The sequence below is a fragment of the Myotis yumanensis genome, unplaced genomic scaffold (assembly GCF_028538775.1).
Source record: "Myotis yumanensis isolate MYYU_CA2020_CCGP unplaced genomic scaffold, mMyoYum1.0.hap1 SCAF_8, whole genome shotgun sequence".
Classification (NCBI taxonomy): domain Eukaryota; kingdom Metazoa; phylum Chordata; class Mammalia; order Chiroptera; family Vespertilionidae; genus Myotis; species Myotis yumanensis.
The window spans coordinates 22058556-22085806 of record NW_027223759.1 but is presented as its reverse complement, the minus strand read 5'-3'; the positions used below and the strand labels follow the sequence as shown (position 1 = coordinate 22085806).

The 27251-nt window shown below is 44.7% G+C and overlaps 1 protein-coding gene and 1 pseudogene across 2 annotated transcripts in view; both read left to right on the top strand.

The window, feature by feature from the left end:
- The window catches only part of NHEJ1 (non-homologous end joining factor 1), a 75798-nt gene that overhangs the window by 26196 nt on the left and 22351 nt on the right, over positions 1-27251 (top strand). The gene's annotated exons all lie outside the window — the stretch shown is intronic.
- LOC139015414 (large ribosomal subunit protein eL20 pseudogene) lies at positions 7063-8581 on the top strand (annotated as a pseudogene).

Below are 27251 nucleotides of genomic sequence, written 5' to 3'. Positions count from 1 at the left end.
ACCTTCTAGAACAGTGCTTTTCAAAATAATTTGACACACGGTTTTACTGTACATAGCTAATATGCAGCACATGCCACATGTGACAAGTTGAATAATACTCAAACCATTTTATACCCTGGCCATTGAGATGCATCCTCTGAACCTGTGTTTGGATGTCATGGTAACATCAGATTGCTATAAACGTTTTTAAATACTTACATTCAGTCTCTATGCTTACCTCATTATGGGCTAGTAACAAAGAGTTCCTGGATTAGCACCAGGCTGCTGATCACACTGAATAGCATTGTTCTAGTCTAGAACCTTAAGACCCAGTGAGTTTGAGCTCTATTGGACATAGAGCTCCTACCCTAACCCTGTTTAATAGGGGATGAATAGGAAAAGGAGTTATTAAAGACATTTTAGGCAATAAGAAATAATCTGACCTCAGTTGCCATGCCATGCCAAAGAACTCTGACACTGAGGTGGAATGTTGGATTAGAGGGTTCAAGCTTTCTTTCCCAGTGCCGAGGTTCTGTTATTCTAAGGTTAAACAGTGAGGCCAAGAGATAAAGTTAATAACCACGATGATTTTCCTTTAGGGCAGCAATTTTCAACCGTGTGCTGAAAGAATTTTTTAAACATGCAGTATCTGACTAGTCAGGGGCACTGACCGCCTTCCCCTTAGATTGTCAAATAAAAAATGACAACAGCCAACACAACAATAGCCTTCTGAATCAAAATTATACCTATTTATTTGTCAGATTGACCCAGAAAATTTTTTTTGGTGGGCCAAAAGGTTGAAAATCATTGCCTTCGGGTACTGTTTCTAACCTTAAACTACAGCTCTAGGTGATGTAATGAGGTAAAGAAAGAAAAGGAGTTATGTTTTCATAGAGTTTATTTACTAGTGTGTAATTACTGCCTGGATATGAGGTTTTTCTTCTACAGATTGATCATGTGTTTGGTCAGCATTATCTTAATCTTCTTTTAGAAGGCCACCAAATTGTTTCTAAAAGTTGAGAGATCTAGGATTGAAGGGAAAAGTAAATATTGGCAGAGTTGGTGGAATTCAAGTAAGAGATAAGAAATGGGTCTTTGATTAGAAATGTGGATTATTGGCAGGGTTACCTGACAGCCTTAGTTGGGGGTGGGGCGAGTCTAATAGCCCAGGTCCATAGGACAGCTGGTTGGAAAGGACTTGGCACACGGTCAAAGGTTATTCTTTGAAAGAGAGAGAGAGGAATAAGGGGACTGAGAGGGAAGACTGTTTGTAAAACAAGACATGATTTTAAAGAGCTAGAGACTTCCATGAGGAAGGGAGCATGAACCTTCTGGGTTCCACCGTTGCCAGAGGATGGAAGGAAAAGAAGTAGGCCCAGTCTCACTTCTGCTTCCCTCACTAACTTCAGGAATCTGCAATCAGGAAAAGAAACCAGATGGAAGCCCCCAGTTAAAGAATTCTGGCCACATGTCCCTCTTAAAATTGATCAATGCCTTGCTATTGACCTTAGGATGAAGTCCAAACTCCTTAATAAAACCATTAAGACCCCGCCATTCTCCGGAGCACTATCTCAATTCGTTGAGGTTCTGCTTCCCGGCATATGTCGACAGTTTGGCTCAAATAAACTCACAAAAATTCTTAAAAACAAAACAAAACAAAACAAAAATATTAAGGCCCTTAAAAAATATATATAATGTCAGAGAGGAAGGGAGAGAGAGAGAGAGAGAGAGAGAGAGAGATAGAAACATCATTGATGAGAGAGAATCATTTATTGGTTGCTCCTTGCATGCCCTACACTGGGGATTGAGACTGCAACCCGGGCATGTGCCCTGATGGGGAATCGAACTATGACCTCCTGGTTCATAGGTCAATGCTCAACCACTGAGCCATGCCAGTGAGGCCATTAAGGCCCTTTTTGACCTGATATATACTTGCTTCTCCGGCTTCATCTTCTCTTCTGCTAGGCTACACTGCCCCCATTCATACTCCCTACCTTCTGTCCCAAATTTACGCTTTAGTCACAGTGAACTACTGTCAGGTTCCTAGAGCCCATTATTCTCTCTCTTATCTCTGGTCCTTGGCACATGCTGTTCCCTCTGGAAACCCCCTGGCACCACAGCAAACCTTCTCACCTGCATAGCTCCTATTTGTTGTTTAGATTTCAGTGAAGATGTTACTTCCTCTAGGGAATTTCCCCTGGCTCTCCAGTTTAGTTTAGTTGCCCTTCTTATGTGCCACTTTATTTGGTCTATCACAGGCCCTATCAACACTGTGTTATAATTACTGGTTTTCCTGGCTCCCTCCACTAGATGGCCAGGGATATTATCTATCTTTGTTTAACTTGTTTGCTCCATTGTAAGAACTCAGTAAATTTTGTGGTGCTATGCATTCTGCTGAGAATTTTTGTCTTTTTTTTTTTTAAATATACTTTATTGATTTTTTACAGAGAGGAAGGGAGAGAGATAGAGAGTTAGAAACATCGATGAGAGAGAAACATCGATTAGCTGCCTCCTGCACATCTCCCACTGGGGATGTGCCCGCAACCAAGGTACATGCCCTTGACCGGAATCAAACCTGGGACCTTTCAGTCTGCAGGCTGACGCTCTATCCACTGAGCCAAACTGGTTTTGGTGAGAATTTTTGTCTTTATTATTTAATTTAAGCCTGGTAAAATGAGCAGGCTTCATTGAGTAACATTCAACACAAATATACTGATCAACTATTCAGATAAAGAAGACTAAAAAGAAAGAACAAATTTCCATACTCTTTTTTTTTTTTTTTTTTTTTTTTACCTCTTAGGGCCACTTCAGGATGAGGAGCTCTGATGGATTAGCTCAGAGAAATTAAGTGATCCTGAATCCCACAAGTAATTGCAGTTGAAACCAGAACCTCATCCTTTGACTTTCTAGTACAGAGCTTTTTTCCACTATCTCACACTGTCTCAAAGGCTCTGTTCTAATGAACTATATTTGAGAAGGGAGGATGCTCAGAGACTAAAAAGTGTTCCTGTAACTCTTCTTAAATCTGCCCATTGAAACATAGACCTGAAATTATAGAAAAATGGCTAAGCACCAAACTGGAGTATCATCACATAGAAGGTCAAGAAAAAAATGTTAGGACCATGAGACATGGAATGAGCTGAGACACAGTTGGAGGGGAATCCTCTATCTTGGAGAAGGATCTGAGAAACACTGACATTTTCAGCTGCCAAAATGTTTTCCTTGGGGCCGCCCTGAGAACAGGATAGCCAAGTGGGATGAGAACAGAACTGGGGGCCGGGGGGGTTGGGGGGGTGGTTGCTGGCTCTCTTCCCAACTCTAGCAATTTCTCGGCCACTGAGCAAGTAAGGTAGATAAGCTAGAACCTTTAAGGCTGCCTCTCAGCCCTTTTTGTCCTTAGGTTCTTGGGAGCTGGAGGGAATTGGTATCGCCCAAATCAGCAGGAACCTAGTCTGTAGCAGAGCTGGCCAAAGGCCAGGTTCAAATTTATTCCTGGGCCTTGGCCTTGGGCAGGGGAGAGCGTGGCCCGGGTTCTCTCACCAGCAGGGATCAGTAAATTCTAGCCATACAGGACCCAGACGCTCTTTGTCCAGCAATGTTTTCCCAGTGTCTCCTGGGGAGTGATTCAGGGCCAAGGTGACAGTGGGTTTGGAGCCCAGATGAAAGGATCGCAGGGACCACAAGACAAGATCCCTTGTGTGGTGGCCGGCTGGAAAGAGGAGGGAGTGAGTATGTGTGGAGGTCAGTGACGCAATTCTCCTGGCTCGCAGAGATGGAGGAGGAGAAGGCTCGTGGTGTGTCTCCTTATAAAGAGGCCCTTACCACATGAAGCAGGGGGTGAAGGTGACCCCACTGTGAGTCACCCAGGAAGGGACGCCGTGTGCCCAGAGCCCAGAAGAGAGGACTTGTGGATTTCCCACTCTTTCCTTCTATGATGTTTTGCGTAATATGGTTGCTTTAGTCACTCAAGCTGCGCTGCTTCTCTGTCTTCCAGTCTATTCTTGCTCCTCACTCTGTACTGTCCCTGATGTGTATGGGTTTTCGATCTATCAGTTTGTTTTTGATTTCTATTGTTGTTGTTTTTAAAAATTTTTTTTTAATCTGAAGGTTGATATCTGTTGATTGCAAGAGACCCAAACCATACTAATTGTGTTTGCCTTTGGGGGCTCTTTGCTAAGCGGGTTGTTCTTAGATTGTGTTTGCTTTCCTTCTTATCTTCAACCAAGGCAGGTATCATATCCTGGACTGGAATCTGAAGGGATTCTAGGGGCCCCCTGGATTCAATTGCCTGCCCTTTGGTTGAAAGCAGCTCTAGTCTGGCCTTTATTGAGGTTTGGGATTGCAGAGAGCTCTGGGGAGTGTCCCTGTAATCAGCCAGCCACCAACCCCACACTGCCTTGTAATAAAGCAGCTCTATATTTGTTCTGTTTATAGTCTCCTCTGTAATAATGCCATAGCCCTCACTGTTCTCTCTCTTTGGGGAGATTTTCTGGGTAATAGAAAATTTTGAAATGTTAAAGAGGATTGTAGGCTCAAAATGTTTTTATCTAGGATGTGTCTTAAGTTGGGCAGATGCCTAGGAAATCCAGGCAGCCAGTGCTCTTGGGGAGGAGTGTGTTGTGGTGAGCTTGTTGTGTGTGTGACACTGCGGCTATAAGGACCATGGGTGAGGAGGGGAGGTCTGGGAGAAGCTGTGGGTGCATGCGGTGTGGTTGTGTAGTTGTGGAGCACACTGCCCTCGTGGTGGTAGCAAGTGGAGAGTGTGGTTGGAATGGGGAGTGTGAGAGGTGTGCAAAAGGGCAAGTGCAATGATGGAAAACCCTATTTTGGCAAATTTCAAAACTGTCAGGTTTGTTGGATGGTGAGACCTAGAAGTTTAGTCTCAGAATGGAACCTTTAGAAACTCACATTCCATTCATTCTTTCAACTGACAACCCCTTTACTCTGGTCCCCAGACTTTCCAGGCCTAGGCGCCGCACAGTTCTGCTGACATTCCTTCTTCTACCTTCCGGTTCCTTCCAGTTTCTCATCTCTTTTCTTTGTAAACCAGGAAGAAGTCAGAGACAGACTGTTATGGAGAGGAGGTGAACAGTAAGCCACCTTGATCTAGGTTAATGAGAGCGAGCCGGATGTCCCAGGCTGATGGCTTTGAAGTTTACCTCTATGGTGAATACTGGGAGTTGTTGTTGCCAGGGCTCTTGCTAACAATTCTGATTCCTTCTTTCCCCTCTCCCCCCCTTTACCTTTGCCCACCCCCAACCCCCGGATTCTATAAATACTTTATTATATGGCACTAGTAAAACTTCAAGTATTTTTTTTTATTAGAGCTACATAATATGGTAATTGTGTGACAGAACACAGCTCCCGTGAGCAGCCCCCACCCTCTTCCTAGGTGTGGCCTCTCACCACCTCGGCTTGGGCTAGGCCAGCAGGCCTCTCCATTCCTCTTAAGTGTGTGTGAAGGGGGCTGGGTCAGCTTTTCAGACAGAGCTAAGGGGTCAAGGCCTTTGAGTAGGATTAGGCAGAGGAGTAGAGGCACTTCTCTAGTTTTAAGCACAGTCTGTCCTGGTGTGTGAGTACAGCAGGAATCTTATTATTAGCATTAATTTTAATCACTGCATAAGGCCACTTAACCTGCCTTTCCTTTACTAGTGTTGTCACATGCCATTGAATAGGTGTTGAACTTAGACCCAGGTCCAGGGGTGCCTGAGTTTCTTTGGTTGACTCTGATTCACAGCACTTCTCCTTTATTTCTTTATCTATAATAATAAAAACATAATATGCTAATTAGACCAGACAGCCAAACAACCAGGGGCCAAGGCAGAGGCAGTTAGGGGTGATCAGTCAGGCAGGCAGAGTGGTTAGGGGTGATCAGGCAGGCAGGGAGGTGAGTGATTAAGAGCCAGCGGTCCCGGATTGCGAGAGGGATGTCTGACTGCTGGCAGTCGGACATCCCCCAAGGGGTCCCGGATTGCAAAAGGGTGCAGGCCAGGCTGAGAGACTCCCCCCCCCCCCCATGCACAAATTTCATGCACTGGGCCTCTAGTTTTAATAACAGGCACAATTCTTTATGGTATCTCCTGGTTCAGAAGCTATCAGAGCTGAAAGAACCCAATGCCTCCCATCTCTTGCAGCTTCAGCCCTGGAACATGTTTCTTCTTAAACCTGAGCCATTGTTCTCTGTGTCCACTAGTTTCATGAAAGGTGTGGAGCTAGAGACTCCACAGTCTCTAGGTCCTTTGTTACTGTTAATGTGTGACTTGCTAACTGTGTATTTTGTTGCCTAATTGAGCTTTTTTATTTGATTCAGGTTTCTTCCCAAAGAGATCTGACTTTGAACCTTCTCTACCTCTCTCTCTACTATAGTGATTGAACTAGGTCAGTGTGTCTACCTGTTCTCCTCTGAATCGAGGTCTTCCTGTTTCTGCATCCTTACTGCTGCAAAGCGTGAGGATTGGGGACTTCTGCCTGGGTAGCAGCTAACAGAGCCCTCAGTGCCAGGGACATGGGGTACAACATTGAGTCCCTTCTTAACTGCCCTTGTGTCCAATGTTTGCATAGGGACCAACCCCCAAACTAGACTCTGCCATGCACCCTTTACTCCCCATAGAGACATATGGGCATATGCTCTTCCCACCTTTTGGGCCTAGCCAAGGTTAATATTAGACCTTCTCGCTGGGCTGCTGTTCCCGAAAACCACAGGGTGTTGTTAATATTCATGTGACCGCAGAGGTTCATCAATATTCATGGGTATTTGCAGTCTTCCTTTAGGCCCTTAGCTTGAAGAAAACAGGAATGATTAGAGTTTCTAGGACTTAAAACTAACCTTATTTCCTGGAGTCTCTTGAGGAAGAAGCAAACATTAAGAGTAAATGTCTGGGCCAAGAGAAAAAAGGAGTTTCCAAGCCAATATCCTAAACTGGTCCGACAGCATAGTGGAGGTGTGCTGGATGGCTGCTGGTGATATTACCATCCTTAGCCAGTGTTTATGGACTCTTCCCGGAGTTTAGGTTTTTGCACGAGGTGCTGCGGGGGCTAGGGAACTAGCATTGTTAAGTACTTGTGACTGCCAGGGATACAGCAATGGCTGACATGACTCCTGCCCCGAAGGAGAAGGGGAGACAGGTAGGTGTGCTTATTTATAAACCTGCAATCCAAGACGAGAGTGCTGTGCTAGTGATAGAGACAAGGTGTACCCGGGACAAATGAGGAAGCCGTTCTCTGTGGGGAAATTAGTGAAGGATTCCCAGGGAGCTCCTGACAAGGGGGTGGATCTAAGTAAGGGAAAGCAGAACCTTCTGATTCCTTTACTAGCCCTCAACCAGGCACATGCCCCTCTAAATGCCCTGCTGGGCTCCCTGCACACCGACCTTGCCTGCTACTCCTTTTATCAGATGCTTTAGCTACTCCAGTATCTTATGTAATAGAATGTCTTTCCTATAAAGTACCTTCTATTTCCTAGGTGGGAAAATGTCCCCCTTTTTCCTGAAAGATTTAACTAGGAAGAGCTCCCAACTGTGACATAGTCTTTGGCATAGTTTGGGTGAATAAAAAGATGAACATCGTTCCAGATTGTATCAATAATAGAAGGGCATGAGATGCTGAGGCCACTTTCCTATTGATTTAGCACTAGTGGGCCTCTTAGGATTTGAGGGTCATGTTTGAAAGATGCATAGGGCCCGAGTGCCCATAGGAAAGTTAGGACAATAATGAAAGGGATGGAAACAGAATTTTAAAAAAATAGTATCCAAGGAAAGTGGGATTATTTAATTCTTAGAGTAGATTGAGTAGGGGTAGTAGCTTGGTTTTTTAAATATGAAGATTTAGCACATGCAGGATGATAAATAGCTTTTTTTTTTTTTTTTTTTGCATTTCATTCAAGATAATACAAGAAAGGATGAACTTGAATTGTAGCAATAAGAATAAAGGTGAAGTAGAGAGAAGACTTTTCTACCTGACTAGATTGCTACTAGGAAAGCTTTGGAAACTCCCTTCCTAGAATTCTTTAAGATTCTTTTCCTGACTTCCTTTTGTGGGTGGTGGTGAATGCAGAGAGAATGCTGTGCAGGCCTCGGGCACGCAGCAAGAGTACCAGGTGGTGGGGTACAAGGTGGTGCGGTGCTGCCTGCCCACCCCAACTGCCGCACACCACCCCTCTATCACACGCACATCTTTGCACTTAACCATGTCGTTGCCAAGTCCCGCTTCTGGTACTTTGTGTCTCAGCTAAAGAAGATGAAGAAATCTTCAGGGAAATCACCCTCCGGGTGGAGAACTTTGGCATCTGGCTGCGGTACAACTCGACTCCTGCAGTGGCACCCTCAACATGTACCGGGAGTACCAGGACCTGATCACCCCAGGCACCGTCACCCAGTGCTACTGAGACATGGGGGCTGGCACTGTGCCCATGCCCACTCAATCCAGATAATGAAGATGGAGGAGATTGCAGCCAGCAGTCAAGCAGCTCTACAACTTCAAGATCAAGTTCCCGTTTTCCCACCGGGTCCTTAGTGGCCAGCATGAGCCATACTTCACGAACACCAAGAGGCCCAACACCTTATTTAGATGCAGGGCCTCCCCATCCTCTGGTTTGCCCAAATAAACTCCTTGGGAAAACCGGGGGGAAAAAGATTCTTTTCCTACTGATAGGTGTAGTCTAGAGCTGCTTGGACACAATTTGAGAGCAAGAGTAGGAGAGGGCATGTCTAGTCCTAAGATTCCTGCAAGATTCCCAGTAAATCAGGGGAATGATTGGCTCCGTTCCCCTGATTTACTGGGTCATGCTAGGGCCTATCAGAAGCGTCTCCGTTTACCAGATGACAATGCTTTTTATGGAGCCCCACATATTTCCTGTGGTGACGTTTGGGAAAATACTTGCATGTAATTTAAACTGTCAATCCCAGGCATCTCTCCATAATTTCTACTAAAGACTTTGTAAATCTTGAGGTCTGAGGAAGCTGACTTTGGAAGCTGCGTGCAGTTCCTAGAGTTAGGTCCAGGAGTGGGTTTTAGGGGAAAAAATACTTATCCATAAGGAATATGATGAAACAATAATTAATTGTCCCATTCTGTATATCCTTCCTTCTGTAGCCTTTTATATTTTTTATTCTGTCTTTACAAAGTCTGTTTACATTTTTGTCTTGCTCTTTTTTTAAAAATATATTTTATTGATTTTTTACAGAGAGGAAGGGAGAGGGATAGAGAGTTAGAAACATCAATGAGAGAGAAACATCGATCAGCTGCCTCCGGCACAATCGCTACTGGGGATGTGCCTGCAACCAAGGTACATGCCCTTGACTGGAATCGAACCTGGGACCCTTCAGTCCGCAGGCCGATGCTCTATCCACTGAGCCAAACCGGTTAGGGCTGTCTTGCTCTTTTTAAAAAATATATATTTTATTGATTTTTTACAGAAAGGAAGGGAGAGGGATAGAGAGTTAGAAACATCCATGAGAGAGAAACATCCATCAGCTGCCTCCTGCACCCCTGCCCCCCCCCCCCCCCCCCGCACTGGGGATGTGCCCACAACCAAGGTACGTGCCCTTGACCGGAATTGAACCTGGGACTCTTCAGTCCACAGGCCGATGCTCTAGCCACTGAGTCAAACTGGTCAGGGCTTTGTCTTGCTCTTTGTTGTTCACACAGGTATTCTTTAAGATGAGTGAGAAATTGCTAGAATTCCTTAATACACCAGGTAAATGATGTTAGCATGGAGGCTCTATGAGAGTAGGAACCTCATATGTCTTACTCCCCCCATACCTTCAGCTTGTGCCTAGTTCATATTAGGTGCTGCAGAAATATTTGTTAAGTGGATGAACAAATGTTTATATTTGTGAGATGAGCTTACTCTTGTTAAATGTTTGCCCAGACCATCCTGAGGACCACAGGAATGGAGAGCAGTGTAAAATATCTAAGTTGTTGCTCTTTGGGTGACACTGCTTTCTTTCTACTGTTTGATGACAAAGGATCATGTCATCTTGGTGCAAAATTAGAATTTCTACCTAAAACCAAGAAAATCAAAACTGATATAGAAATAATTTTAATGTATATTGACTCTATTAAATAGAGAAAGGGCTTATTGAGTATTCACAGTTCTCAAATCAGAAAAACTCTTGGAGAAGGACCTTCATAGACTAATGGTTGTTAAGACTAGAGCTAAAAACCCACCGAGGAGGTTCTGGCTAGTTGGCCTTCCTAAGGTATCTGTCCCAGGAAACAGGAGGGTGGGAACTGGGGTTGGCCATTGTGTGCTGTGGGAGTATTCCCTTTGGTAGAAGTTTGGTTTCTTTTCTCTGGGATTCCATTCCTTTGGGGCTTATGATGAATTAAAGAAGGTGAACTTGAGGTCCGTCCAATTTTAAGGTCTATTCTACTAAGCTGTCAGAAAAGGACGGCAGGTGGCGCCAAAACATTGTCATACATCTCAAGCTGGCTTTGGGAAAGGAGGTGGAGAGAGGGAAGGATTCTCTTTTGAACTGGGGACAGGGGGGGCTCTGGCTGTTGCTCAGGTAGGAAAGCCTTGTGGCTCAGTGTTTGCTAGCTTCAATCAGCCAGTATCTGTACCTGCAATGTCCTACTTTGGGAGAGGATTGGTGGAGAGAAGGATGTCCACAAATCAGAGTGGAAGAAGAACCTGCTTACTTTTTGCCCCTGTGTGACAGTGTCTCCTTTAGGGCCTGATGCTATAAGATGCCACAGTTTCTTATAAGGCTCTTGCCTTGTTCTGTGAGCCTCTTTTTCCTTTCTGTGAATTTGTTTCTATCTTTTGATAGATGTCTATCTTAGGATATTTTTCTTGTTTCAGGACACGTTCCTTATGGATAGATTTCTGTTTTTCACCTGCCTCCCACCCCTGTTTCTTTGGGAGGCTGGGAGTGGGGTTAAGGGTGTGGGAATGGAGAAGGGTGGGAGTGGGGGTGCTGGTGGGGAGAGCGGAGGAGGGCAGAGAAAGCTGGTTCATTGGTTCTGAGAAGGAAGCAGAGCACCATCAAGATGGTAGGACGCCAAAGCAAAGAGTTAAAAGTCACCTCCAAATTGGCCAAAACTCAGAGCGAGGCCTTTAGCAGCCACGGCCACGCGCTGGAGCAGGCACAGCTCCCAGCCTGATTGATTCCCACAGCCTGGGCGCGAGCTCGCTTCCAGCATTGTCCCTGACGCCCCTCGTTTCCCCACTCCCTTCGCAAACCCGCCGGGCTGTCTCCAACCTTCATTCCTTGAGCTTGTTCCTTGGGCCGCCCCCCTTCCCTGGGCGGGTTTAAGGGCTGGGCGGAGCTGTCCGCCTGAATCCCTTGTGGCCCCTTTGGTTCCTGGTTCTATATATATCCCTGTCCTTCTGTGAACAGGGTTTGATAGGGCTTTATGGGCATTTCCATCCGCTTCACAGGCACAGCCATCACAGAGACGTGTTTCACCCGAGAAACCTCAGCGGAGCCTGGCCTGTGGCGGACTCAGTCTGGCCCCTGAATCAAGGCTCTCTTCTCTTCCTGCCCTCCCCCGGCCCTCCCCTCCGGCTCCCCACTACCTACCCCCAAGTGAATAACAGAGCTCTGGGGAGCACTCAGCCTCATTGGCAGGGCACTTTGGAACTCCAGAGACTCGTAGAGAATGCTTTAGTGTCCCTCTCTCTACTAAGCTCGCCAGGAAGATATGAACCCTGGCTTCTGGCTTAGGTGCTGTAACAGGGCAGTGTGGCTTTTCTTGAAAAGAATGGAACCCGGTGGGTGCTGGCAGGTTCTCTTGAGGCATCAGAAGAGAAAGAAGAGCCTTTCTGAACGGAGGCTGGAGGAGCCAATGGGAGCTTAGTGAGGAGGGTCATGGCCAGAACTGGGTCATATGAGTTCAAAGGGGTAAAGGAACAAGGGGATTCAAGACAGTCGGTAGGAAAGAATACTTCCCCAAGAGACCCCCTTTTGGCTCATTCTCTGGCCAGGAGATGGACCGATGAAGTCTGGTTTATTAAGGGAAAGTGTGCATAGAATAAAGGAAAACCTGTTTAGCTGGCTAAGATTTGCCAGGGGAAGCAATAGAACACCCATCACAAACACATTTTTGGATGTCTAACATCCCAAAGAATAGCTACAATTTTTGTACCTGTTGAGTGCCAGGCCCTCTGGCTGTAAATCTCGTTACTCTTCACAACCTTTTTATGAGTTGGTATTTTCCCATGGTACGGAAAGTGAAACAGATTCAGAGAGTTTAAGTTGACCAGAGTCACATAGCTCATAAATAAGTGATGAAGCTAGCTTTCAAAGCCCATGCTCTTTCCACTACACCGTGCTGCCTCCCTCAGGAGCCCATAAGAAGGTGACAGAGCTGATGCCGACTTAGTTTGTGGTCTGAATAATGTTTAGTCTCTTTCCGTTATTTAAAACTTCACATTTCCACATGGTTCTCTGAACCTGACACCTGTGTTTACTTGTGAGTTTTCTTGACATTCTGGCTGATTTCTTGAGCCTGGGAATTCCCAGGGCACCAGGATGCTTGGCTGTGCCCCATACAGGATAGGCCCATCTGTGTGCATCTCTTTATTATTATCCGGCTGAGCTCAGTCCAGAAGGCAACACACTGTCGTTGCCTAAAAGGCCTTCATCCCTGGCTTAGAGACATCAGTCCATTTGTGACTTTGCTGTGTCCAGAGTGGCCGAGTTAGGTATTTTCTTTTCCCTGCTTTGTTTACTGTTCTTTCGTGGGATTTCAGATTTCCATGATGGCGGAAGGCTTGTAAAATTCAGGGGTGGGGAAGGGTTACCGTGGCAGAAGCCCGGGCCAGGCCAGGTCGAGCCAGCATTACAGACAGCTTTTATAATGGTGTGCAAGGCTAGGAGGCTTGTAAAGGCAATGCAGGCAGATAGGGAGATAAATCATGCAAGCAGTGGGCAGGGTGGTGAGCCGAGGTTAGGAATTAACTTTGTGTTGGATGGAGCCCAGGTTGTGGGATGGGAAGAGAGGCCTCTCCTCTTTTCCTCTCCTCTCAGCTCTGTTCTTTGCTCTCCTTTCTGTTGGCCCTATTCACTGCAGGCTGTGACATGTTTGCCCTGGCCTTTCCTGTCCCTCCTCCAAGTTGCCTGAACTAAATCAACAAGGGAGAGGGTACCCCAGAGCAAGGGAAGAAAGTACTCATGCTTCTACCAATCAGATTGCTTTGTTTTATTGCAAATAGGGAATGGAACTTCCTTCCTACAGCCATAGACAAGGATGCTCATCCCTAGCTCCTTTCTGCTTGTTCTCATCTATTATGGCTTTTACCTAGAAAATGGAACTGAATCATTCGGGATCATACAAAAAGCAGAAGATGCCCTCCAGCTCTTCTGAGATTCTCCCACATGATGTAGGGTCTCAGCCTGCCTGAGCCAAGGTGCAGACTTTGGCTTCTTTTGAGGGCTGAGGCGAATCCTGATAACTTCATTCAGGAATTATATTTGATGATGGCATCTTTTTTGGGGGGTTGGGGGTATCTCTGTGTGTCACGTATGGAAATGAGGAGGGAGCTGGGAGAAATGCAGAGAGAGGCCACATGAGTGGTCAGAGTGGACTTAGTATAAAAAGAAGTCGAGGTTAAATTCTCTGCAGACTGTGCATGTGTACGCAGTGCCGAGTGTTGAGAGGTGGGTACTCATTGCAGGGACAGTCTTCAGGTCAGAGTTATGGCTGTTATGATCTTTATTTCTCCTCACAGCCTTTGTGTAATGCTTTGCAAATTGTGGGTGATCAATAAATGTTTTGGGCTATCTTTTTTTTTTTTGGCTCTTGATTGACTCGATCAGGCAGCCTCTAAGTCCTCTTCTTCCATCCCTCCCTCTCCCTCCAGCATCTCTCACCATAAATTGTCCCTCTAATCATCACAGCTTTCAAGTGGATGGCTCAGCCCAAACTCAAGTCATTGACTGTGTTTCTTCCTCCCCAGATCTGTAATAATAGCACTGCCACTTTTCTTTCTAATTAGGCCCTAATTGAAAACTGGTTGCATTTGGACTTTTCTTCTTCTGCTCTGCTTTTTAGTTCCAGTGGTAGAAAAACATTCAGCTGAGGTTTGGGTTTTTCCTTTCTTTCCCCCATTCCTTTTTTTCTTCTCCCTCTGCGTCTTCTTCCTTTTGAATACGGTGGGATTCTTTTGGAAAAGCTGTCCCCAGCCTGGTGGAGCCCCGCTCACAAACCCCAGCCTTCTCCGAGAAGACCGGGTCTTTTCAAGTGGTTTGCGTTGAACACGTCGGAGGCCCCCAATGCCTGTGACAGTTTCTGTTAATTATAGAGGCTCTTTCCCCCTCTCACATTAGTCAAAGGAGTTTTGTGTGTTTTAACAGCGTTTTCCCTTGGCTTGAATAAGAGTCTGTTCAGACATTTCCTAGCGCTGGGTGAGTCGGCAGCACACACTGGTACCCGGTAGCAGTGTTTCCTTATTTACTTCTCTAGGGGCTTCAGAGATTACAGTGGAGGGATGCTTCCTACTAGGCCTGAAATTTAGTTGTTTCTGGGTTCCAGACATAGTGCTTACACAAGCAAACGCTTCTGCAATGCCTGGGCCTCAGATATAAAATAGACGTGCCCTTGTGTGTGGAGGTGTTTTCCAGGTCTCTGGGTCTCTTCTGTGTGCTTTCAATCCGCTCCCAGTCTTATCCAGTCCCTGTAAGAGTCCCCTTCTAGTCCTGTTGTTTTTGTTTTCTGGTTACATCAGAGCCTTTCTGGGGACCCTGGCTTCCATTTTCTATTTATCTTTTTAAAAAGTATGTTTTTATTGATTTTAGAGAGAGAGAGGAATGGAGAGAGAGAGAAGCATCTATGTGAAAGAGAAACATTGATTGGCTGCCTCTTGCACACCCCCTACCGGGAATCGAGCCCACAACCCAGGCATGTGCCCTGAGAGGGAATCCAACCAGTGACCTTTTGGTGGCTGGGACCACGCTCAACCAACTGAGCCACACCAGCCTGGGCCATTTTCTATTTCTTAGGCCTTATTAGCATTATCTCTTGTAGGCCTTTGGAAAACTTATGTTGCTATTATCTTTTTTTTTTTATCGTTGAGAGTATTACAGGTCTCTCCCCCCCACCCACCGCCCCCGCCATGTCTCCCTGCTGTTATCTTTAATATTAAAGTGCCCTTCTGTCTTGGAGCCCCCAAGAATGACATTTTGCTTGCTTAGGTCAAGGCGTTCTAAATAGGAATCAGCTCTGGCACATGATCTGCTTAGGGACTTCTCTGAGAGGTCAGTCTACCCCGGTTTGGCTAGGACAGGGCAGAAGACCAAGGAGACAGACAACATTGGACTAGACCTCCTATGTGGGGCTGCATTTTGCTGGATTCTGTTGGATGTAGGCAGCCTGAATTTAGTCTGGGAGGAGGTCAGCAGGGTCTCACAGATGGAGCTGTGGTTAGAGGGTCAAGGGACCCCCTTACAGGCAAGGCGTCATGGGCACAACAATTCTAAGTGCTGGATGGTAATTGCTTCTCCCATTGTGGGCTTTATTGTTTGTGTGTGTGTGTGTGTGTGTGTGTGTGTTCCCCAGAGATTTACTTAGCTCTGAATTTCCTCTTAAGAATTTTTTGCTTTTGACGATGCTTGTTTTTAGCACCTGCACCATTTTTCTAGCCTAGAAACCTCCCTGTCTGAGGCGTTGATTTTATTTGGATGAGAACATTGTGGGAGGAGGACCTTGAAGAGTGATAGACCGATGGGTTCTGTTCAGGGCTTCTCCTGTGAGCTCTGTCGCTGAGAGCAAGAAGGATGAACTTTTTTGGAGTTTTAGGTGGGTGACAGTCATGCTGATACTCACTTCCCTTTTCCTAGAAGTACGGTGTACTTGAAATTAACATCAGTTCTGGCTATAGCTTAAGAGATTTGACAGGGAGTCTTAGGTCACACAGGGAAAGTCAGCTAGCTCAGCTTCTCCATTGTTATAGAAGATGGAACTAAAACCTGTGGAGGTCATTACTCGTGGAAAAAATGGGCATGAAGTGTGGAGAGAACTCTTTTCTAGGTTAGAAAAATAGAAGCCTTAGAGGCCCTGAGTGGCTGGACCTGGAGGCATATCACTCCTCTGGAGCCCCTGGAGAGGGACAAAGCCCTAGGAAGAGGGTGATGGAAATTCATAAGGATTACATTTTGTGAAAAGTCCTTGGACCCAAATTCAAGGAAGCTGGTTCCCCACGTGGAGTATGATTTCCCCATTGGCTTTCCCTTTTCTTTCCTGTCTGTCTCCCCCTCCCCAGTTTGTTTGGAGTCCCGTGCAGCACATGTTTGGTGCACCAAATGCAAAACATCTCCCTGTCCTGTGACCAGGGAGACTGCAGCGTTGGAAATTCTTCCTGAATTGCTGACATGGTGCTGTACATTGTTTATGTTTTATGACACACGTTTAACAATATAAACTGTGATATATTAAGGTCAAACATTGAACAAGTAAAGCAGAGTCAAGAGATACTAGTGACGTGTTTGGTCAGCCTGAGGAGGCAAAGGACTTTAACTTCATCACTGCAGTTTCCCTGCGCCATAAAGTGACAGACGCTTGTCTGCCCCAGGCTTTGAAGATGTGGAGTGTAAACAGTGTACCACATAAAGGCACAGGGGCTTTCTGTAAAACTGGGCAACTAATTTCAGCAACATCTTTTCATGTATTTTTCAAAGTATATTTATTTGAAATACTTTCAGATTGTGATTCTTGGTGGCACAGTGTTGGTGGGAGGGTGTTGTCATGCTCTACTCAGTGGTGATTGGATCAGACTTTTATGCTTATTATTAACTGTGGAAGTCATGAGTGTAAGGAAAATATAAAAGAGGGTGAAGGCAGCAGAGATTCAGAACAGAACTAAGTAGCCCAGCAGCTGTGAAGTTTGTTCCTGAAAAACCGTGGGTTGCCAGAGATCAGCTGTCAGGAAAATAGTATTGATGAGTCCTTTCTTCCCCTTTGTATTGGGACCTTTTGCAGCTGGGAGTATGGCTTCTGGGGCATCGTTCAGCATGTTGGCCTCCTCGTTATCCTGCAGCAAGGGAAGGGTTTAGGTGTATGCTTTTAGGAGGCTTTTGACAAGTTCAGGGGAAGCTCAAGTTCTCCCTTCTGACCTAGCTCTGCTCTTAGAGAGACTGCAGTTCATTGGCCAGTTTGGAGTATAAAGGTGCACAGTTAGTTTGGGAGAATTAATAAAAGTAATGATTGCTGAAACCGGTTTGGCTCAGTGGATAGAGCGTCAGCCTGCGGACTGAAGGGTCCCCGGTTCGATTCCGGTCAAGGGCATGTACCTGGGTTGCGGGCATATCCCCAGTAGGAGATGTGCAGGAGGCAGATGGTCGATGTTTCTCTCTCATCGATGTTTCTAACTCTATATCTCTCTCCCTTCCTCTCTGTAAAAAATCAATAAAATATATTAAAAAAAATAAAAGTAATGATTGATATCTGTGCAGTGTTTACGGTCGGCAAAGTGCTTTCACTCGCACTGTCTTCTTTGAGTTCTGTCTTTGTGAATTAGGACAAAGTTTTTGTATTATTACTTCTATTGTGTAGCTGGAGAAACGGGGTCCTTCAGCTTCCCAAGGCTTCATAGCAATGAAGCAGCCGAGCCAAGACTCAGACCCGGTTAGTTTCGATCGTTCCATTAGGTTAAGTTGGTCACCTGGTCTCCTACCTTATGACTCTTGGTTTGACCAAGGGCCAGGGTTCAAAAGGATAAGCTCCTAGCATTCTCTCCATTCAGTTTCAATCTCTGTTATAATTTTCACTATTCGTAGCAAACTTTTTCTTTCTCACACTTTCTTTTTCCTCTCTATTCCTACTTTTCTGACCCCCCACTTTCAGGGACTGCCTTATTTGCTTTCCTAGAAATTTCTCTTCTAAGGCTTTCGGGAACTTTGACCTACCAGTAGTAACTACGTTTAAGAGAGTGTTTAAAATCTCTCCTGCCCCTCTCATTCACCCCCCACCCCCAAAGCATGGCCTCGCCCCATCCTGCCATCATGCTGGCCAAGCGCGTGGGGCAGCTGTGGTCAGTCCCATTTATAAAACTGGTAAATATGGGACCGGTTTCTGTCCCCTCCAAAGGTCAATATTTGTGCAGAGTTTAATTTTAACTTAACAAGCAGTTGTTTTCTGCAGCTGCCCTAGTGTGTTGTGTTGTGTGTGCTTTCCTTTCCCCTCCTTCCCACTGACTGTATGCGTCTGTGTGTGTGTATCTGTGTTCACACTGTAGACTCAGTTCTGGTCTTCAGAACCTGCAGCCACGGGCTTGGCTGGGCTCTGTATCACCAAGGACATTTGGGCTGAAGGGAGCTAGATGAAGAGCAGTGGCCCTAGCATGTGGAGACAACACAGCCTTTTTTTCTTAGAGATCAGGGGACAGAGAACACTATATAGTCTTCGGTAATCCTAATGCCATCACCATATCATCCTTTGCAGGAGAGATTCTTGAATGCAGGAGTTGTGTTTTTATTGATTTCAGAGAGATGAAGGGAGAGTGAGGGAGGGATAGAAGCATCAATGATGAGAGAGAATCATTGATCAGCTGCCTCCTGCATGCCCCCTACTGGGGATCTAGCCTGCAACCTCAGCATGTGCCCTGACCGGGAATTGAACCATGACCTCCTGGTTCATAGGTCAACACTCAACCACCGAGCCACACCGGCTGGGCACTACATTGCTTTCTAAGGAGTGTTCACCCCTTATCCAAGAACCCTGGGCTCTAATTTCAGCAGCTGCTTCTGGAGTAAGATGAGGGGAATGCATAAGATCATCTCTTAAGGCCTCTTCCAGCTTTTAATATTCTATGATTTTATGAATATTAGGGCATTGGACTGGGTATCAAGAGTAAATTCTATTCCAATTCCTAGCTTTAACCTTATTTAAAGAAGGATTTTTGGGGGGATATGACTTTTGTTCTTTATAAGGATTTTGTGTGAATGGATGAGATTTTATTTAAAAGAACGCTGAGCTGTTTAAACAAGGAGAAATACTTTAATTCAAAGCTATCTTACCTACCTGTGTCCCCTTTCACCAAGCTACTTAAGTTCCTTCTGCTTGTGAGCATGTCCCTGGCTTAGACAATTTAGTCCAATAGGCAATCAGCCCAGCTCCTCAGAGCCACAGGATGTACAATGGAGGAGGAACTGTCACCAAGAATGGCACGTGGGCTCCAGGCATAGTGGCCTCCTTATGACTCTTCCTTGAACATACTAGACATGTGCCGCACCTTAGCACCTTCCCACTTGCTGTCCCTCTGCTGAGGGTGCTCTTTCCTCAGAGACCTGCGTGGCCCATTCCTTCTCTTTGTTTGGCTCTTTTTTCATTTGCTACCTTCTAGTTGAGGACTTCCTGGCCACCCTCTGGAAAATGTCATCCCCACCCCCTCCAGCACTCTCCGTTCCCCTTTCCTGCTCTGTTTTTCTCCTTAGCACTTATCATTACCCAACATACCACAGATTTTGCTTTTTTTATTATGTTGTTTTTCTCCCCTGCGAAGGCATGGATTCTCAATGAGGGCAGGGATTTTTGTCTGTGTGCTCATTGCTGTCACCCCAGTGTCCTTAGAACAATGCCTGGCATATCGAAGCTTTTAAAATGTGTTTGTTGAATACATGGAAGGAAGGAAGGGAGGGAAAGAGAAGTAGGCTCCCTAAACTGATGATTCTTCACAGGGGGGTAAATAACCCATAGGGGAGGTGGTCAGAATAATTTGGAGGCCTTTTCAAACAATTCATACCCTTGCCAAAAAATTCTGATATATGTCCCCTCTATCCCAGGATGGTTAGGAATCATTACATAATGACTTAAAGTTACTGATGAAAATAGATATGTTTCATGTGTCTTGGGTGGAAAAAAGTTGGGAACCACTCTCCTAGGCAGCCTGACAGGCCTGTCCCCTCCTGGCCTGTGAATTGCAGGCAGCTATCATGGCTAGGAAGAGATTTGTTGTTTTTCTCCTCTCCCCATCTTCTCCTACCTCCTATATACCCCCAACCCATACCTCCTTCCCCCTCCCCTTTCCTTTATTCTCAGCCAGACACCAACCCGCCTCAGCACACAGAGGCTGCCTACATTGTGAATGGTTGTAGTTGGGACACAGAGAGCCCTTGATGGCAGCAAGTGCTTCTTGTGACATCAGCTCTGTGGCTTTAGGGGGAAGGCTGTCGCTCTGGGTCCCCAAGGGAGGGGGCTGTTTTTCTCTTCTTGATCGTTCACGTTGGTGCCGTCTGACTTATAAACTTTAATGGCCAGTTTTAAAGGTTACTGCCATGGGGCACCTTTGTTGCCAGTTTTAGTTTTTTAATTTGGAAACTTTTTTCCCCTTGTGGTCTTGGGAGGAAAGATTTGGGGCCATTTGGGGCTGGGAATTGGCATTTGTGGGTGATGATGAGATAGCACAGCAGCATTCTGGTTCTGGCTCCAATAACCAGAATCCCTGGCATGTTAGCCAATGGCCCAAATGAACCCCCAAATGAGAAAGGGAAGATTGACATTGGGATGTACAGTCTTGGGCAGTATTGGTCAAGGCTGTACAGGTTTGGGAGCTTGTTGGGCTGTTTGAGAAGAATGGTAACCATAACATTGAGGCACTGGGAAAGGAAGGGGACTTCTCTTTCTTATTCTAAGCCTCTTAACTCTTCCTTCACCTGAGTCCCAGTCCTTTGCCCTGAATATGAACCTCATTGACAATGGTCAGGTTTAATTGGGATGGACACAAGGCTTCAGATACAGAATTGCTAGTTGGGATGTGGCCCGTTGGTTATTGCCCAAGGTAGCACGGATACAAAACTAACAGAGAAAGCCGAGTCTTTTTGCCAAGAGGAATCTGCTATCGAAGGAAGGGATAGCTCAGATCTCCAAGATGCATAGTACGCGGGCAGGGCCTCCTGGCTATAATACAGGGTCTTGGATTCAGATCTCATTCCTCGCTGTTCTCCCTGGGCTGGACAAAGCTGGATTTGCTTCTTGTTCCCTGCGTTGCAGGGCGGGGGAGGAGGTGTGGGGTTGGCTCAGGGCTGGGCCACAATTAGTGACCTGGAAGCTGGGCTGGGCACCCAGAGCCTATAAATAGAAGACGTGGAGCAGTCGCTGAGCGGACTCGAAGCCCAGCCAGACTAGCCGCGTTTCAAGTGGTCTGGGTGGGATTTTTTTTCTCTGTTAACCATTTGTACATCTGGTTTCCTCAGTGTTGGTGGGGGCAAAGGAGGAGGGTGGGGTTGTGAGCAGAACCAGAAGTGCGTATGTGGAGTAGCTCCCTGATTAGTTTTGTTATATGTGTGTCTTGGAGCTTCTAGGGTCCTTGGCAGGCATCTTGGATGGCGGCTGCTAGAAGCTAAGGTCTCAGAGCAGGACACGTGGTGTGGGAAATGCAGAAGTTCTGCAGGGCTCCTGTCACTAAGGTGTCGTGGGTGTTCCTAAAAAGGGAGAGAAGTGGAGTCTCAGATGGAGCCACTCAGATCATTTGGGAGTAGACTGGGGCTTCTTATTTCTCAGTACCCTACAGAACTCAGTACCACAGGACCTCCGTACTCAGTACATGGTTTCTCTGTCGCAGCCAAGCCTGTCTGCTCACCTTCGTTATAGGCATTGCTCATTTTCACTCCTCTGCATTTGTTCCTGTCACCTGCTCTGGATCTGAAGTCAGAATAATTTGATTTGAATTCTAGCTCTTCCACTTACTTGTCACTTGGACATATTTTATTTAAGCTCCCTGGGCTTCTGTTTAGTTCATCTGTCAATGAGCAGTTTTCATAAAACACACCCTAAGGTTCCTTGTAACTTTTATAAACCCATAAATTGAATTCAGTTAGTCCATTTCTGTTTTTCTTCTTCAAGAAGAAAATTCACCTCTGCCAGGAAGCCTTCCCTGAATTATCAGCTGAATCTTATTTTCCTCTCACTCCACAGACCATAAACAGTTACATATCAATAGTTTATCCTATTTTCTCCTGTATTTATCATCTCTTTCTTTGCAATTATTTTCTTGCTTTTTTCACATATTTATATTTTGTCTCTGCAAGTAGATTACAAGTTCTTTGAAGCAGGAAACCGTATCTTCTCCGGCTCTACCACTCACAGCACTTACTGCTGATGTAGGCACAATCGAAGCCTACTGAAAGTTCCTGAGAAGCAAGCAGGCAGGCAGGCTGGAATGGAACGGGAAATAGGAAGAAATGAATATGTTTTCAGCAAACTCCACTTTGAGAGGTGGCTTTGTTCAAGTAAAATGGAAAAGAGCGAATGAGAACACAGATGGGAGATTTCCTGCATTTTACCTGACCATGGGATTCCTTCCAGTCCCACTGCTTTTCTGATTCTCTTTCTTGCTCCTTTTTCTTCTTTCATCCCCAGGTGCTTTGACTTATGGGTGCAGTCTGCATCGATGGGTTCTGGGGACACTGCTTTAATGACACTGAGTATGGGGCTATCTTGTGCGTAATGGTAAAAGAACTTTCTGTCCCAAGCATAGGCTCTTTGTATTCGGTTTCGGTTCTAGTTTCAACAATCCATCTGTTTGTAGTCTCCTTTATGCCTCAAGATAAGGATAATAACACTTGTTGATATCTGTGAAAATGTATATGACATTGTTTTCTGAGTCCAAGGAGAGCCGTGTCTCTCCTGGTTGGCTTTTCTGTCGCAGGACTTTGATCTTCCATCCTTGTTTCATCCTTTCTCCTGCTTTGAGCTCCTTGGGCCAGGCTAAACAATTCCTCTCCACTTGGTGTTTACACTCTCCCGATGTTAGCAGAAGGTTATCATGTCTAGTCTCAGACGTCACTTAGGCCATCTGCCTGGCTTAAGCCCCTAATCGCTCCTTTTTCATTCTTCCCTCCCCCACCCAGGTCAGTTATGTTACTCTTCCTGGAACTCCCTCAAACTTATCTCTACAGTTTTGGTGCCAGAGTGCCGGACACTGGGCACATGAGCCAGGCAAGGTCTCCTTACACCAAGGGAAAGAGATGATTTCTCTGTCTTCAAGGTGTGATGCCTTTCAGCCCTGGGTTTTGAGGCAAAGAACCTGATTTTGCTGTATTATCTTTCTTTCCGTTTATTCATGTAATAAACATTTATTGAGCACCTGTAATGTGCTGGCTTCTTATTAGATACCAAGAATATAATTCTGTTTTATTAAACTTAGCAGACACTTAAGTAATTGCCATTTGCAAGGCATTATGTTAGAAGATGGGGATTCAAGAAAACTGAATCTAGAACTTACCTTCAAGGAGCATATAACCCAGGAGGAGGGTCAGACATGTAAATATTAAACTGCAATGCAGTGCAGAATGAAACGAGTGCAAATATAGGTCCAAGTAAGGTGCTTTGGTTGAAGAGAATAAAGAAGGTTTAACTTTGGCTTTTTGAAGGAGGTAGGTTTGTGGGCAGCAGGAAACGATCAGGGAAGACCTTGAGAAAGAGAAGAAATTTAAGCTGGAGCTTGAAGGATAAGAATTTCTTTAAGTAGAGAATGTGAAAAAAGATATCAGAGTGAGGAGCATTCATTCTTTCTTTCCGGGTATAATTTTTGAGAGGATGGGAATAGGGAATATTCAACAAATGGCACTGTTTCTTCTTTAAGTATTTGTGAGTGCCTCCTCTGTGTCAGTTACTGTTCTAGATGCAGTGACAGAGCAATGACCAAAACAAGTTTTACTCTCCTAGAACTTACAGTCTAGTGAGTTGTCAAAATAGATGTGGTACTTGTTTCCCTGTCCCATTGCTCTTATTCACTACCCTTTTTACTGTACTGAGGTCTTTGAACTATAAAGGAAATAATGTCTCATAACCCTTTGGGCGTTGTCATCTCCTTATTCGGTGCCATCTACATCTTTCTTGATTGTTTCTTTCTAGCCAGGTTTTTGCCAGGTCAGTCACTGAGACCGGATACTATCACTTCCTTAGACAGTAGTGACAATTGATAGTTTTGATAAACACCCAGGTCATTGGAAGATTATGTGGTGTCTTATATTTTAGTGTTATTTTTATTTTACAACATACTTTCAAATTCTTTGAAAATTGATCATCTGTGTGAGTAGCAAATGGTAAATATTAACTAGAATTCCCCTAATCAATCAAGCCAGTGATTGGCACTCACTATTACCATGTTTACCTTGGCTGACTCTTCTCCATTTCTTCCAGTTGTTGTGCCGATCCTCAGGGCCCATCTTTTGCCTAGCTGATGTGTGTTTCTGTTTTACCCATGGTCTCTTTATGGCTTTAGGCCATTTTAATTTGGTCAAGTTAAGCCTTTCTTCCCAAGTCTGCAATTGCCTTTGCCTCAATTCTAAGAGAGGCTGACAGTAGGAATGAATCCAAAATTCCATTCATTTTATATTCACCACATCTGGGTTTCTTTTAGCATCATTTTTCCCCTTGAGAATATTTTCAAGGTTCTCCTAATTTTCTAGTGGCTTTTTATTTTTATTTTATTTTTATTTTTTGGTGGCGGTGGAGGGGTGCCTTTTGGAAGATTACTAAGACATTTCCAGGGCTGATTATCTAGTCTTGAGTCTATTTATGTCTCTCCCTGCTTCTCTACCACCTTCTCTCATAGAGTAAAATCATTTCCTTTTCTCTCTTCATTTCCTGTGTAGGCATCTTATTCTTATGACCAGAGTTGTTGATGATACTTACCCTGTGTTCCCCTTTGTATCCTAAGGAACCATTGATTTCCCAAAGAGGAGTCTTGATTTATCTTGCATTCTCTTGTGTGAGAACACTCCAGTGCGGCGGTTCTCAACCTGTGGGTTGCCACCCCTTTGGGGGTCGAACGACCCTTTCACAAGGGTCGCCTATGACCATCGGAAAACACATATATAATTACATATTGTTTTTGTGATTAATCACTATGCTTTAATTATGTTCAATTTGTAACAATGAAATTGGGGATCATCACAACATGAGGAACTGTACTAAAGGGTCGCGGCATTAGGAAGGTTGAGAACCACTGAGTTAGAGGAAGCAGCAATTCATTTTCATGTCTCCTGATTTCACATCAGCAACTACCCTAGTTCTGTCAATGCTGGAGCTCTCTAGCTAGACATTTGCAGTTGTCAACACTATTCTCAACCACTAGGGGACACTCTGTTGGCCTAATTATGGGGAGAAATCTCCCTTTTCCATCAGTCAGTCTGCATCTGGTCCTGGGGCCCACACTCAGCTCTGTAGGTTGTGTACTGCACAACTCCAGTGAATTCCATTCACATAAGTATGATGCCCCTGGAGTCATGCAGTTGGGCTTAACCTGACTTTAGCTCAACCAAGGCAATGTCAGTATTTTGTTTTTCAAACCGTAGGCAAAACAGAACCAAAAATACCCACACAAGAACCGTCCCTGCAAAAAGGTTAGATAGGAATACATTCTTCCCCACACTATCATTACATTATTCATATAAATAATACTAGTTCCATTAAACACACAACAAGCAAGCAAACATTTTACATATGTGTGCTCTGGAGTTAGACCTGGGTTAGAATTTCGACTGTAATATTTACTGGCTATGTGGCCTTTATTTTTTAGCAAGTTACTTGTCTAAGTGGGGAATCCAGAGTCAGATAGCCCGGGTTCAAAACCTGGTTTTACTCAGTTATTAGTTGTGTGATTTTGAGAAAGTTACTTAACCTATCTAACTTCAGTTTCTTTTTGTATAACATGGGCATAATAATGCCCTCTATGGAGTTGTGGGAGCTCAATAAGATAATATAGTTAGGTACTTTTCATAGGGTTTGGTACATAATAAAAATTAAAAAGTATGGACTATGTATGTAGTTATTATTATTCTCATGTTTCTTTTCCTTTAGCAATCAGTATATTTTATGAAGATGGTATCCTCTTGGTTCAATGTTTAAATATACAAACAAATTTGAAAATAGTTTTTATTGTTCTTAAACTGATATATCCTCCTCCACCAAAACAAACAAAACAAAAAGGCATTCACATTAAAAGATGAATGAGGTTCTTTCCTCCTATTAGTTGGCAGAAATTAGGATTGATTACTATAGCTTTGACAAGAGTATGGGGTATTGGGCATTCTACATATGATTTTGATGGGAAAGTAAATTGATACACGATTTTTGGAGAGCAATTTTTTGGGCAGTATCAGATATATCCTTTCCTTCAGAAGATGGGAATGTAATCTGTAGAATTATTAACATATGAAGATGTGCACAAATATTTTCAAAGCAGCATTGACAACATTTAAAATGCCCCTTGTTATGTAAATCTGAAAAATTATGGTTCATCCATACACTGTAGTACAGTGAACCCATTAAAAAGAATGAGACAGACCTGGATATACCTTGAAAAGATGGCCATGATATACTTACTATTAAGTGAAAAAAGGAAAATGCATAAGAACATATGTAATGTGATCCCATTTGGGGGAGGGGACACCTCAATGTGTGTATGTTTGCATAAGAATAGAAAAAAAGGCCCTGGCTGGTTTTCTCAGTGGTTAGAGTGTCAGTCGGAGGTTCGAAGGGTCTTGAGTTCGATTCCTAGTCAAGGGCACATACCTCAGTTGCAGGCTCACTAGTGTAGGTTCCTTTCCTCAACTCTCTCTGGGCTGGGAGTGTGTGTGTGTGTGTGTGTGTGTGTGTGTGTGTGTGTGTGTGAGTGAGGGGGGGGGGAATGGGGCGGGGTTCTCAGTCCCTCTGGGAATTTACATTCTAATTCTCTTCCAGAGTGTAAGCACTGATGAGGTCCTCTTGGCCATATTAATAGTCTCTTTGCTACTCTGCCCTTTTTAGAACACTCTAATTTCTAATTCTCTAATGAGGAATGCACTTTCCTAATTAGTCCTAATAATTCTACTTAGGGCTTTAAGTCTATCTGTACTAACCTTGCACAAGTTTCTCCTTTCTTGAAGATTTCCTTAATTCCTGAACCCTTGAAAACCTGTTCTCAACTCTTGATAGAGGTGTGTCTGGTTGACTTCCTGATATTAAAGCTGGTACTGTTCTTCGGTGAAGCTTAGAAGATTATCCTTTTGTTCTAGACTAGTTCTAGCCGAGGGTTGGTAATAATAATAATGTGACTTCTAGTGGCATAGCCTCATTCCTGGCATATTCTTACCTATGTTTACCTTCTTGCCAAAATAACAGAAGGCTTCCTTCTTTTCTGGTTTTGAAGATTTGTGTCCTCTACACCCCCATTCCGCTTAGTGGACCTCCCACTGGACTCCATCTTTTATTCTGCATGTCTTCATCCTGTCCTCTTTTCCTACCCTTCCCCAATTCCTGAACCCTTCCCCTGTGCCTTGTGGAATTGATAGTGCATCATGAGAAAAATCTTATCTCCAGCCTCTTCTCTGAGCATTCTTTTCTCCTTC